We start from the raw sequence: 16255 nt of genomic DNA on the forward strand, positions 1-16255 counted from the left end.
CTAAAATTTGGATTGAGTGTTCCTGACATGTTGGTCATTGATTTGAACGGTGGAGATCGAACTCAGAGGTCAGTAAGATACTGTTTTAGGCCCGAACAACAGTTGTATTTGGATGATCTTTTTTTCTATTTATCTTTTGATTGGGTTTTTATGTAGAAAGATAAATGATAGCTTATACTTTGAGGTAGCTGAAACTGATTAACGAGAAGAACTATCCTATAAATGATTGAAGTTAACAATTTTAGTATCCGCAATGAGGATTTGAGGGTATTATTTTATGGTGTATATTGTGAGGTATTCAAGGATCATGATGGTATTTAATATTATATTCAATAAGAGGAATATTAATTTGGGATGACAGAGATGATTTTGGTTTGCTTCGGGACTATTACATATACCTTTTATTATGCGATGAGGTTAATGTAGTAGTAGATTCATTTAGTAGAAACACTATGAGCATAGAAAATTTAGCTTTGTTATAGGTGGGTGAGCTTCCTTGGGTTATGGATATCCAATCCTTAGCCAATGATTTTTCAAGACTTCATATTTTGAACTGGGGTAAACTTTTATCTTACATAGAGGTGCGGTCGTACTTATTTGTTTCAGACTTAATCTTTTGATGATAAAAATGGGTGTAATATTCGAGACAAGGTGTTGCGTGGTGAAGCCAAGGAGAATATTCTTGATGGTGAGGGAGTTTTGAGGGGGAAAATCATAATTTTTTTTTCTTTGGATAGGTCAGTTAACTAGAATATCATGAAGGATGCCATAAATTCAAGGTACACAAGAGGTGTACTAAGATGCATTGTTTATGAGCAAATATGGACAACAAATATGACTTAAATGATACTTATACTAGAGTTGGAGTGGAAACATATTGCTATGAATTTTGTGGTAAGGTTGCCACATATTCTTGTGCAAGTTTGATGTTATATGCAGTATAATGGATCGATTGACCAAGTGTACATATTTTATATCAATTTAAATTACTTTTAGTTTGAATAAGTTATCCTACATCTACATTCAGGAGATACTTCACTTGTATGAGATGCTCATTTTTTTTATTATTATTTATTGAGATACATAATTTACATCTCATGTATGAAGGTCTATGCAGAAGGAGTTGGATACTCAAGTGGATCTTAGTATAATCTTCCACCTGTGATTGATGGTGTATTTGAATGGACTATCCAGGTCCTTAGGACAGGTGTAATCAATTTTGATAGTCATTGTGACAAGTTTTTTTTTTTTTTGGAGTTAACATACCACGATAGTTATCATTTGAGCGTCAAAATGAAATCTTTAAGGCTTTGTATAGTAAGTGATTCGATTTCTAATTGATTGGGTTGGTCTATATGATGTTAGTTATGGGGTACAATAAAAAATGAGAGAGTCCTTGGATAAGGTTAAGTAAATTCGGGATAGGTTCATCATGATTCAGAGTAGGCAAAAAAAAATTATGTAGATAAAAAAAATAATAATAAATTTGTGATTTAGAGTTACCAATTAAAGAATGGATTCTATTGAAGGTTACACTTATGAAAAGTGTGATGAAATTTGAAAAGAAAAATAAAACAAGTTGAGTATGAGATGTAGTTTTCCTTTCGAGATTGATCGACGTATTGGTGGAATTGCTACAAGTTTGGTTTGCCAATAGGGTTAAATTAAATTTCATAAGTTGATGTTGAAGAAGTTCCATCTAGGATAATGTGTATGTGATTACGTGATCAGAATCTTACTTTGAGGGATAACTAGTTATTATATTGGATAGATAAATTCACAAGTTTAGGTCGAAAGTAATTATTTCAATAAAGGTTATATGGAAGCATCATCAAATAGAGGAGGCTACAAGGGAGTATGAGTCGAACCTATACATGGATCAGATATCCATATTAGTTTAAGCCATTCACATGCTTTCTATTCTTTTACCGTTTGAGGATGAACATTTATTTTAGTGGTAGATGATGTAACGACCCGCTAGGTCGTTTTGAGAACTAGAATTATTTTGACTCTTCCCCTAAATATATTAAAATAAAAATTTTAGACTATTTATTTAATTAATATTATTTGATTAGTGCTTAATGGGCCAACTCTCTAAATTAATTAATATTTTATCATCCTTAGGTCACATACGTGATAATAGATTAGTGGGTTTGTCACGTTTAATAAGTTCTTATTTTTAGTAAATAAAAGATGTGGAGGCGGCGATCAACAAGAAGAAAAAGAATAACATGCTCAGGTAAAAATATGAAATTTTCATTCTTTCCAATTCTACATATCAATGAATGTTGTCAGAATGCAATAGATTGTTGTTATTATTATATTATTATATTAGTAGTAAATTTCAAAGTGAAACAAAACATTTGCATTTGGTTGAAATTTGTTATTAAAGAAAGAAAACTATATTTTTTTAGAATTAATTTGATAATCCTAAAGGAGGCATTTAATGACCATTAATGGTTCATTATTCTAAGGATGGACATTCAAATTGATGGTAAAAACTAATAATAACAATTCGGTGTTAGAAATATTTCAATTGAGATTCATCATTAATGGATATGAATTTGTGTTGACAAGATTTAGGCTGGAAATTTTTTTTTATGTAATTACAAGTTAAGAACGCAAATTTTGGAAAGTTAACACTATGTTGTAGGATGGTTTCTTGGTAGGATAAGTTAATTGCTAATGACTTTCTAATGATAGCCAAGGTTTAGTTATTATTTAGTATTTATGAAACTGTCAATGATTTGTTAATGATAGTCATAGGTAGTACGCGTAAAATTTAGAATTTGTATACAAGGATATAGATGACAATTATTTTGAGGTTCTGAGATTTTGTGTTAGCGAATGGGTTGAAAATCAGACTATTTCAATTATTGTTATTACAGTGCAAATCAAGTTTATTATTCTATATTGAGATAGATAATTAATTATTATCTGTATGTTATATGATTATCATTGAGTTTAAGATATTTGGAGAATTTGAGGCTTAACACTAGGCTTGATTTTTTAGATAATTATAAGACGTGACATATTAGTTGGCACCGCAATTACGAGCTTGAATTTTAGCAATTTGATGAGTTCTTGATTTTGGTTAGAAGTGTAGTAACATGAGTGTTTATGAACTCGCTTGCTTACGAATATTACATATTTGATAGATTGGGGAACATTCTAAAGCTTTACAAAAGAGAGACAAAATCATGAGGATTCGTGACACATGTTCAACATTCAAAGGTATGTTAAGATTTTAGACTTGTTGAAGGACGTTTTCTCAATTAAAGATTAAAAAAAAAAGAAATAGCCAAATGGTTAAGGGAGATGGGGGTCTCGTATGAATGGCGTGACGGACATTGGTACGAGTACCAGAATTATAAAAGGGAAAGTTAGTACTATAGAATGTGGATTATAATTTGAGAATACCAAAGCATATGGGCATTAGCTGATATATTATTGACTTGAAATCCTTCTGTGAATTTGTTTTCTTTCTTACACCCGTATAGTTGTGATAACTGGGGTGGTTATGTATTATTCTAATATAAATTGATTGAGGTGCATCATCATCCCCCTTTATTGAAATAATGTTGTGTACATGCATTGACATGAGATTGAGTAAAAGTTGGACACGTGGAGATCGTCCGTGCTGGGGATGGTGAGATATTAAGATTATAATTTGGGCACGTGGAGACCGTCCGTGCGGAAATTATTTGATTTTATGATAGTGCGTTGAGATCGTCCGCACAGACACGTGGAGATCGTCTGTGTTGGTATATGGATCTCGCGAGTCCCCCATGGGTCATGAACTCTCGATGTATTTCCGAGGAGTATCATGTATATACAGTTGAGAGAGTACTGGTATTCTGAGACACATCATTTCATAGTACCATATTGCATTGCATCTCATGACATCCTTCATTTTTTATGATTATGTGTTTTATTTGGTGGTTGAAAGTTACTTGATGTTTGATTACCTCTATTTGATGAAACTTGAATGGTAAGTTTAATATAGACTTGTATAATTAAGGAAATAGTTTTTCATATATAAACTCCCGTCACTACTTCTTCGTTGTCGGTCAATGAGATATATTGGGTACACGTGGTTTCGTACTCATACTACACTTGCTGCACTCTTTTGTGGTGCAGATTGGCTTTCAATTTCGGGCACGTTCTTGGAGATTGGATATGAGTTTGAATTATCTTGGATTTGTGGTGCCCTGCTTAGGATATTCTGCAGCCCACACCTTCAATCTACCTCTATTTATTAGGTTATTTTGTTATTCTGATAGGATATTTCTTATGTTTAGATTGTTATATTAGTTGGAATTGTATCCTATTGTAAAAGCTCTTGTACTTATGACACTAAATCTTGGGGTAGTTTTTTTTCTATTTTTTGCATTTATTTTGAATACTTAGTATGTTAGATATTAGTTTGGTACTTACCTTTTCACGTTTAAGTTGAATTGGTGATATTTGTTGGGTTGGCTTCCTATCGGTTGGGAACATAGGTGCCATCACGACTAGTGATTTTGGGTCGTGACAGTTGAAAAGAGGGAACCCTCTCGCGCCGTCGTCGTCGTCGCTCGCTCGCTTCGGCTTCGGCTTTGACTTTGGCAAATGATCGATCGAGAGATAATTTTTTGGACAAATTTATTTTAATTATTTATTTAATTAATTAAATGGCCAAAAATTATTTTCAATTAATTAGTTGATAACAGAAGTTAACCGAAATATTTTTCAACTTTTTAGTTAACCCGACCCGATTCGGATCCGCGCGTGATCCGTTTTAATTTTTGTTATATTTAAAAAATTTCCTCCATGACTGTTCTGAAAGGTTGCAACTTTCAGGAACAGTCAATACCATTTGAAAGTTTGCAACCTTTCATTAATGGTCGTGTCAATTCTGAAAGGGTTGCAACCTTTCAGAATATATTCTTCTTTCCTATAAATACCATTCAGTCTTCAGAACATTTCCCTACGAATTTTCTGATCTTCCTTCTTCTTAAAAAAACATATTTCTTCGCTTACTTTCCTGTTGTGGATTGATTCGCTGATAGTAGAGTTTTTGGTATCTATACTCTACTGATTAAGATCATTTTACCCTAGGAGGTTATATTCCAAATCAAACCTCGGATACTAGAGGGAAATGTGGACTTGATTTTCTTCCTAAATTATCAAAAAAAAGTATTCCAGATTCTGGTAAGTTTTACAGATTCAATTATTTTTTACAAATAAATTTTTGTTCATCTTATTTACTGGTTCTAAAAATCTCAGTTACTTCATGTTTCTGAATGATTTATTACAACCAGTAATTTCTGATTTTCATAACACAGATTGGCAACAATGGCCACCCCACCCCCTCCACATAGACACTTTAAGAACCCTAATTTCACCGCTAGGGTGTCAAAGTAGTTACGATCTTTCTTCATCACTAGGGTTTCAAAGTAGCTAGCGTTTGTGGGTATTTTTGGTGGTAGCTAGGTTACTAAATCATTTGTCTAATATTATTATGTTTATATTTTAAAAGCAACACAGTTGGGGTTTACAATTTGTATAATCTTCTGGTATGTTGATTAGTTAATAAATTACTTGTTTATTTGATCAAATAGTATTATTTATGTGATTTTGGGTTCGATTGATTTGTACATTAGGAAACTTATGATTTTGTAATCTTTTAAGAATTTTGTCATGTGAGTGGTGGTCCTTTTCTGTTTAATAAGACTTTGGGAATAATTTGAGTTAAAATAATAGTATTTGTGTGGTTTTGTCGCTTATGCAATCGTGCGTAGCAATAAGTTAGATTTTTATAAATTTTTGAGAATTTTTTCTCATATATGATGATCTTTTCCAATTAGGTTAAATTTAGGAAATAATTTGAGTTAAAATAGTAATATTCATATGGTTTTGTATATTATTCAGTTGTGCATAGCAATAAGGACTTATCACTTCAATTCAAGGGCAAACCCATTTCCTAGTCACCGGGCTGAGCGCACCTTTGGTACTTCAATAGGGCGAGCAGTTTGATAGTGACTTCTTTCGTTTGGTAGGGCGACGAAAGGCTACTTCAATGACGGAAACAGCCGGAAACTCGAGAGGGTCGCCTTTGGAGAAGCGTTTGCCGGTAACCAAAGCCTCACTCTGGTCCCAATACCTTTTTTCACAAAGGACTTGTTTGCATGTGAATATATATTGTTTAGTATGAATTTGATGTGTGTGGTCCCAATGCATTCATTATTTATTTTGGTCTGTTTGTTCAGAATTTTTTCCTCCGTTGTTATCATAAATTATTATAAGTAAGAAATTCCTAACTTAAAAGTTGAATTATCATTCTGCCTTAATTTTATTCCTAAATAAAATTAAATAATAATATATAATTAATTAATATTAAATAATAAATTATATCTAAATTCATGCATCTAAACACAATGGTTCAAATTCTTTGATATTAAATTTTCTATCCCATTATTTTTGTATATATATCCAATATGCAAAGTTGAATTATCATATTACCTTCACACTACATTAAAATATTATTAAATATCTAATTATTTAAATACTAAGTAATAATTATATTGTATTATACTAAATACTAAAAATAAGGTGTAAAGTCAAACTTTGAAAGACAAAAATATTTCATAGAAAATCGTTAGAAATTATTTCATAAAAAGTTGTTATGAATTACTTTATATATATATATATATATATATATATAAACGCTTCATCTAATTCTTTTAAGAACATTTATGTTTAAATAGATTAAATTAATTAATTCGATAAAGAACTTTTTCAATTAAAAAAATTGATAATTAAACTGTTTATCCTTTATTCTTTACTATTTCTCAATAATTAGTGTGGTTGAATAAATTAAATTTATTATCTTTTCCCTCTAATTAGTGTAATTAAATATATTGAATTATTAGTAAAAACAATTAACTTTTTCTCTTCCCCATGTCTAAGATCACTAACTTCTGAAAATTAACTTAAACAATTCTTCACCTTTTAATCTTATTCTATAATTCTTATCCTATAAATTTTTAGTTCTATATATTTATCATTGAAAAGTAATTGTTCTTTACCAATTGTCTCTTGTTGATGTGAATCATTAGACAATTTTTAGATATTTTTTTCTCTTTTGAATTACTAATATTTGTTTTAATTCAAATTAGAATGATATTTTGTATCATAATTTTATCTTTACCATTTTATATGTCTTTTTAAAAAAAAACTATTTATAAAAATGCCTGAAATTTTGTGGAATAATTATAATACTCTTATCATGTCATATTTTCCTCATTCTTGTATTTACTTCTCTTTTCCTATGTCATTTTATTATTTAATTAATAAGCTAAATTTCTTTTTAGGTTATTGTCATTAACACACACACACTCACGCGCGCACACACACATACACGCACATGTGAACCTTAGGCCCGCCTATGTGACGCCACTACAAGCAAGAATTTTTTTTAATTTTATTTATTTCCAAAACTAGTCTTCCTCTTTCATGAAAAGATGCGACTTTTATGAAAAGTTGCAAGTTTAATGAAGAATCGCGACTTCTTTCAAAAGTTGTGACTTTTATGAAAAATTGTGATTTCAATGAAGAGTTGCGACTTTATGAAAAGTTGTGACTTTAATGAAAAGTTGTGACTACTTTCAAAATTTGTAACTTTAATGAAAAGTTACGACTTTAATGAAAAGTTGCGACTTTGATGAAAAGGTTGTGAACTTTACGAAGGGTTGCAACTTTTTCAAATAGTTGTAACATTTTTAATAAGGCACAATAAACATTTGTTCACACTATCATTTGTTGCTGTCGATAAATAGCGGGATTTTCTCTCATTTCAAAACCGCAAAAAAAATTTATCTTCTTCTACTTCCGTAAAATTAAATATTCGTGTGCTTTGCTCATGTTGAGTGACTTACTGACACCACTATTTTTATATCAATAAGTTGGTGAATAATATTGTTCCATCCTGATATGACATAATTCTTTGTACATCTCGTATTAGAGGGGAATAGTTTTCTTAAAGGGACATGGTGCATTCAGTGGATTAAATTTTCCGTTCTATTTTTTTAACACTCATTAATTTAGAATTTTTAACCAAACTAAGTTATTATATAAAATAATTTACCAAAGTAATACACTTTTCTAAAATTTTACAAAACTAGTATAAACGTATTTCACGGTAACGTTTTAGGGTATATTTTATTTTTAAAAAACTAACAGCATTAGGTTGATATACGTTATTGTAAGTAATATTTTACTTTTAAAACGTTATTTTCAGTAACGTTTTACTCCTAAAAAGTTAGTCACAGTAACGTTTTACTCCTAAAACGTTATTATGAGTAACGTTTTAGGAGTAAAACGTTACTGTGAGTAGCGTATATCAATCTGACGCCATCAACTTCACAATAATGTTTTAGGAGTAAAACGTTACTTTGAGTAGCGTATATCAATCTAACGCCATCAACTTTTAAAAATAAAATATATCCTAAAACGTTACTGTGGAATACGTTTATACTTGTTTTGTAAAATTTTAGAAAAACATATTATTTTGGTGAATTTCTTTATATAATGACTTAGTTTGGTTAAAACCTCCATTAATTTATGCATATGATATTAATTGTTATTTCTGAGTACATTTTAAATTTATTGTTTATGCTTCTAAAAAGTTATTGTCTTTAATTATTCGTTGTGCAGAAAATAATTATTGTACTCGGTTCCAAAAATTCTTATTTTGAAATTTCATATTAAATCCTATAACTTAAAATTATTATATATAAGCTTACATATTATCTATTTTAACATAGATATGAAATTTCTCACTTATCAATTGAAGAAATTTATTATGCAAGTTTCAAAGTTATAATTATTTTCATGTTCAAGTGTAATTTTTTTTTTGAATATGTTAATGAATTTGTATATATATTCTTATTTTCTTCTTTATTTTCCTTTGGAAAATGCATAAGTGCCCCAACTTATGACCGAGATCTCAGAGACACAATTATATTATACTAAAGTCCTATTACCCTTCATAACTTATTTTATAATTAATTTTCTACCCTTTTTCGATCTACGTGAGATTCTTGGATTACGTGATAATGACAAATAATTAAATTCCTATTAGAATATTGCTAATATTTTTTAAGAACCTATTTCTCATTATTATTAATGTATGGATATTAGTAAAAAAAATGTTTGCAAGTTCAATACAATTGTTATTTATGACTGTGCAAAGCGCGAATTAATTACCTAGTGTGTGTGTGTGTGTGTATGTGTGTATACTAAAATTGGAAACAAAAAAAGTTAAAAATTGAATTACAAATTATCCTTTATAAGTTGAATAGTAATTTGAGTATTTAATTAAACACTAATCCTTTAATTATTGGTGTTAAAAAGTAAATTTACCTATCTATTAATAATATATCATTAAAATGAAACAACAGAAAGCAGATACTTCTACTCATTAGTTCATTTAATTCAATGTGGCGGATTTGCTTCATATTTCACAATTATTCAACCTTTAGAATTTCTTTTTACTATTTTAGATTTGTAAATATTTTTGATAATAAATATAAACTCTAACTAACAGTATTTAGGAAGTCCAAGTGACGGGCATATCTATGTGGTCAAGAAAATCATTTAACTTTTTCTTGCTCTTTTTGAATTTTCAATTATTTTAATATTTATATGCTATGTACCATTCATAAGGACACTACAACATTTTATGTCTCCAACCACCCTAGACTTTTGAATTTTGATTGGTTAAAGGAGAATACATATAATTAATGTCTTAAGAAGGGTATGAATATTGTATTTGTTCTTATGTGTTTAATTGTTTTTGTATTCTTATTATGAATGTTATAAGACTATTTTTATTATTGCTGAAATTACTAATTTATGACTTTTATATTCGTTTTTAAATGTAATTTTATAACATTTGCTTTCTTTTATCCTTTTCTTACTGATATGGTTTCTTTAAGTAGCTACATTTTTGTGTACTTACTTATATAGGAGCGTAATGAGAGATTATTAAGGATAAGTCATATAGATATATTTAATTATTAAGATGTTATAATATCTTAATTACTTTTCCAAATTTTTTGCTTGATAGTCAATGTATTATTCGATTACTATGAATTTTATTTAATTAATAAAATATAAATTGGTGAAACTAATATTTCTTAAATTCAAAATTTTCTATATAATAATTAAACTTTATAATAATTGTATGGGACAAACGGGTAATGCACATTCCTAGTAACTAGTGTTGTAATAAGCATGTGGCCCTGTTTATGTTTTTGTTTCTTTTAGTATAGATTCCTAAAATTATTTATAAATTTTTGAATATATGTACGGACTTGGTCCTAATGACCTTATTCATAAATGACTTGTTTGTATGTGAATATGTATTATATTATATGAATTTGCAATGTCCTTTTTCATTATTTGTTGCCTGTTTGTTCACATTTTTTCTCTACTAGTTTTTGAACACGTGTGTTGCACGTGTATACCATGCTAATTAGTATAAAACTTCTAAAATGTAAGTGTACGATATTTAAATACAAGCTCAAATAAATGAACGATGCAGCATATTTAACTAATGTTATGATCATTACAAGACATATCATACAAAAATATTGTTATCAAATGAATTGTTTTGAAAACTCATACTATAACGGCTTCATTTATACAATCTTATAATATATCAAGTATTCAACTTGTTAAAAGTTCTTTTTTACTATATTACAACACATAATTTAAATGTCAACATTATAGGTACAAAATATTTAATGCCTTAAAGCTTCCGCCTTCTTTTTAAGGAATAAAAACCTCCATTTTTTTTACAGGCGCATACATAACGATAACTTGTCATCAAAGGAGAGTGGTGTTCTATAATAGTTGTAGAGAAATTCGATCAACATATGTCTTCCTTAGGATGGCTGGTAGATCACTATCAAATTTAAAATCTACACCTATAAAATAAAAGTAATTGTTTGTTATAAAATAATCATTGTTTAAATATTTAATTGACATACATAAATAATAGTTTTATATATATATATATATATATATATATATATATATATATATATATATATATATATATATATATATATATATACACACACACCCTTCGTCTTCTTTGACTCATTCAAAATTATTAGTTTTGTCATCTGTAAAATTTGACAAAAGAAAATTTGTCATGTTATATACATATAATTGAATTATGAAATACAACACAATCATTTGTGAGATATTAACAGTATATTAGAAAAAAGAAAACAATATAAACCAAAAATTACATGGTACTTTTTCAAAAGGATTCTTGCAGAACTCAATTCCCAATTCTCCGATTCATAGACCAAAAAACAAAATAGAAGCATAAATAACACTAACAAAACAAAAAACACATCTGGTGATATATGCTAGATTTATTGTCAATGACAATCCAATATTCCCAAAAAGCAATATGCATATCACAATATCTAGATTACAAAATAATTAGGAAAATTAAGTTAATTGCTCATAAATTTGTTCATGAATGGATAGAAAAACATCAATATACATTGTTTAAAAATAAAAATTTAAGGTATGGTGTATACACTTCTTGATTTGTTTTGTCTATGAGGGCATAGAGCTTTATGAAAACAAAAATTTCTTCCTCTGTGCTACGTTTATGCAATTTTATGTTTCTGCGAACTGTAGTAAACATCAACGAGCAACAGAAATCCTAAGGCCTAATACCTAAATCAAAGCTAGAACTTTTAAGGAGCAAAACATCACAAAAAACTACAATGAATATCAAATGGTGGATATTTATTTTTTAAAAAAACGCTAAGACACATGAAAAACACAGTATCTCTAGATGAGGAAAGTTTTAGTAAACCAAATCACAGTGATTTCTTGATATTTGAAGTTCCAGCAAAAGCGAACAATTGGTTACAACTCAGGATGAGGGATTTTGATTCATCTTACAACGTGGAAGCTAAGGCCAAGATAGGGAAGAGCTATTTTGACATCATAAAGTTGAGATGCCAGACAAGGAGTCACAGAATTTTGCAATACCAATTGATGTTTGTGCAAGAACAACCTACTCCAAATTCCAAACTTCCCAACGAATAAACAAAATATAGGGGAGACAAAGTGGCTAATGATAAATAAGAAAATAAATTTATGTGACATAACATAAACAATAATATCCAGAGATAATGTTATCAAAAACATAGCAACTAAGAAAATTAAACAAAATAAGCTAGATAATGACATACACAATAAATAGGAAAACAGAATAGCTCTTGATAAATAAAGAGGAGAAAACAAAGTATACCTAATATATTTGAATGAGGCACAGAAAAGAGAAACAAACTAATGGACTATGCCATGTTGGTGGAGAAATTTATAGAGATGACTTAAAAATTCGAAAAGGTTTTGCATCAACTGGTAATTTAAGCAATGGAACTTGAGCATCAGAAAAAGATTGTTACATATCGAGGGACACTGAGCAGAAACTATACGTTTCCAGAGAATTAAAAGGGCTAAGATTATCAGCATTTTCTTAATAAATATAAGTAATATTGTAGGTTCAAAATAGTAAATCAACTTTGGGGTTAAGCTCTTCCCACTTATAGTAATATATGATTGTTTATGTTGTAATAAACATGTGTCTCCTGTATGTTTTTCTTTCTTTTAGTATAGATTTCTTATCTTAATTCAATTTGCATATCGGTGAAGACTTAATAGCAATGTCATTTTTCGTAAATGATTTGTTCGTATGTGAATAAGTATTTTGTCATCTGAATTTTATGTGTGTGGTTTCAATGCACTTTTTCAATGTTTATTATGGTCGATTTGTTCATATTTTTCCTTTATTGTTTATGTTATATTAGACATGTGACCCTGATATGATTTTGCTTTCTTTTAATAAAGATTCCTAAAGTTTATCTTATATATTTTTATAAAACAAAAAAGACTTTGTCATACTATCCTTTTTCATAAAGTGTATTGTATTCATTTTTATATGTTTTTTTTTACTTTTTTGAAGCATATATTCCTAAAATGTATCTTATTCATTTCTGTCCATATGTTTTTTCTAAGTTCAATATAAAAGATCATTTTGTTGACCTTATGTTGCATTATAGGAGTAAAAAGATTACAAAATCATAAATTGAATATGATAAGAAGAATGTTGCTAGGGGAAGGTATTGATGCATATCTCTTTTACTATGTGCAACGATCAGGTTCCGTCGTTATAGAAATGCCGACAAGGGGAAAATTGAGGTCGGAAAAACTTAACTTTTATAGTATTAAAATTTTTCAACCTTGTCTAGATTTGGACTAAATAAAAGTAGTTGAAATGTAGGAAATCTGGTAGCAATCTAGTAATTCATTTATGTTCTTGATTGCATGGATAGTTAATAAATCGTTAACGAATTCGTACGATCTTACGAAATTGAATTTGAGTGAGTAGATCTCTGGAAATTGGTATTAGCGTGAAAGATATTATTTGAGTGTAGTGGGTTAAAAGTGTGAAAAAATTGGAGAATTAATATTCTTCTGATCAGGAGCCCTTTGTCTCGCTTTGACCGTTGTGATGAGACTTCAAATCGTAGAAGAAAGAGGGGCGAGATCACTATTTCAAAAATGCCGCTATACTAGGGCTTTAGGTTGTTATGGCGACGCCCTTACATTGAGATGAGTGTCATGGTCGCGGGACCTACGTAAATTAAGTCGTTAATAAAATGCCTAAATGACCTAATCTGGCACTTTTCGACTTTTAAAGCTAAGGAACGATCCCCGGGCAATTCTAACTCGGATTTCACCATTCTTGAGGCTAAAGGTAAGCTTTTCACTCCCCAATCCATTTATCAATCCGTGTAACGTAATAGATTGGGTTTGCAATGATGGGGGAGGGTTTTGATATTGAATCTATGGTGAAAACAACCCTAGTTTGGAGAATTGGGATCATGGGCTGATATAGAGTTTGGTATTTGTTAGTAATTCAGATAGTTAGTGATTATTTATTGATTCCTGTATGTTATTCATTATTTGTAGACCAAGAACAAGCGGAACGAATTTGGAAAAGGAAGAATCAAGCTTCTTAGGGATTCAAGCTTATTTCGAGGTAGGTGATGGTTGTGATTCTATGATTGTGTGATGTCTGCCTCTTCTTGCTCCATTACTATACTTAAATATATATGGAAGTTGTAATATTGATTGCACTTGTTGTAAATAAGATAGATAAATTGTTGTTGCCATGAAATCGTGACTTAAATGGATGATCCGGATGATGTACTTGTGATTGTGATTATGGTGTGTGAAATGGGGATCAGATTGCCACATTTTGGCAAGATATTTTGGATCGGATTGCCATGTTTTGGCACAATTATTGGATCGGGTTACCACGTTTCAGTACAACTATGAGATCGGATTACCACGTTCTAGCAAACTAACTTTTTGGGTTTGAGTTCCATGAGAATATCAATAATGTGTGATAATTCTATATTGATGAGCATGTTGATAATATTGTAGATGATATACTATGCATGTGATTGTAATGTTGTTTGACTTATTTATTTTACACTAGTGGGATAGTTATGTGATCCTAGTAGTACATTGTGGTTGTGTACTAATTCTACACTTACTCATATTTTTGCTGAGTAAAGGACATCTTCAAGAGTCTATTGACATACCTTGCTTAAGATTAAAGATTGTCGCATCGAATTCAAGGGTGAGCCAAATCTTTCGAGCTGCCATTAAATTCCATTTCTTCTTAGCCACCATTTCTGGGCTTCGACCTTCATTTTAGATTAGTGGATTAGTTCATTAGTATTTCTTGATTAGACTTGGATCCTTGTTAGATGTTTGGTATATTGACTTTCAGATTCTAGGTTTATCTTCCACATTGTTGGTAGTTAAATCAGTTGTTGAAGTTTATGAGAACTTCAATTTAGTATTTATTTTGTTTTCCTATGATGAATGTCTTAGTTTAGAGATTCTTTGCTTAGTTGGATGCAGTAGTGGTTCTTCCACCAAAGGGTTAGTGTGGGTGTCAATTAGCTAGCATTGAAACTAAGGGCACATTCATTGAGGAGATCAAGGCCGAACAACTTGAGGATGAAAATTTGAAAGAACTCAAAGAGAAGATGGCGAATGGTAAGGAACAAAAGACCACTCTTGATGCGTATGGTGTAATTATTGTGAAAGGAAGGATTTGTGTTCCTCGAGTTGATAGCTTGATTCAAAAGTTATTGGCATAGTCTTGTGGTTCACGATATTATATTTATCCAGGTGTGACCAAGATGTATAGAGATTGAAAAGAATTTTTAGTGGTCGAGCATGAAGAAAGACATAGCGGAGGAGTTTGTGGCGAAGTGTAAAAATTGCCAACAAGGGAAGTACAAACATCAAAGGCCTGCGACTTTACTTCAATGAAAGTAAATTCCATAATGGAAGTGGGAAAGAATAGACATAGATTTTGTGGTTAGTCTTCCCAAGACTTTGGGGAAGTTTAATTCTATTTGGGTTGTGCTTGATAGATTGACTAAGTCAACCAATTTTATTCGAGTAAGAAATAGATTATAATGCAGAATAATTAGTTAAGATTTATGTGAAGGAGATTCTGAGGTTACATGGAGTGCAACTTCTTATCATTTCGGATCGTGGCACCCAATTCACCTCCAAGTTTTGGAGGAAATTGCATGATGAATTGGGCACACAACACACTTTTAGTACAACCTTTCGTCCACAAATGGATGGACAATTCGAGAGGACTATCCAAGTATTGGAAGACATTTTGAGAGCATGTGTGATTTATTTTGGAGGGCATTGAGATACGTTCTTACCTTTGTGAATTCTCCTACAATAATAGTTATCACTTTGGTATTGATATAGCACCATTTGAGGCATTATATGGGAGGGGATGTACGTTACCCATAGGTTGGTTTAAGGCCGGAAATCTGAAATCTTTGGGGGTTGATTTAGTGAAGGATGTTCAGGGTAAGGTAAGAAGTATTCAAGCTAAGCTTTTAGTAGCCCAGAGTAGACAAAAAAAAGTATGCAGACCGTAAGGTAAGAAACATGAAATTTCATACATGAGAGAACGTCCTATTTAAGATATTACCCATGAAAGGGGTGATGAGATTTCCTAAGAAGCGCAAGTTAAGTCCGCGATATATTGGTCCCGTTAAGGTTCTTGAATGTGTAGGGTCGGTGGCGTATAGAGTGGATCTACTCCAAATCTATCCGATGTTCATTA

The sequence above is a fragment of the Solanum lycopersicum genome, chromosome 4 (genome assembly GCF_036512215.1).
Source record: "Solanum lycopersicum chromosome 4, SLM_r2.1".
NCBI lineage: Eukaryota > Viridiplantae > Streptophyta > Magnoliopsida > Solanales > Solanaceae > Solanum > Solanum lycopersicum.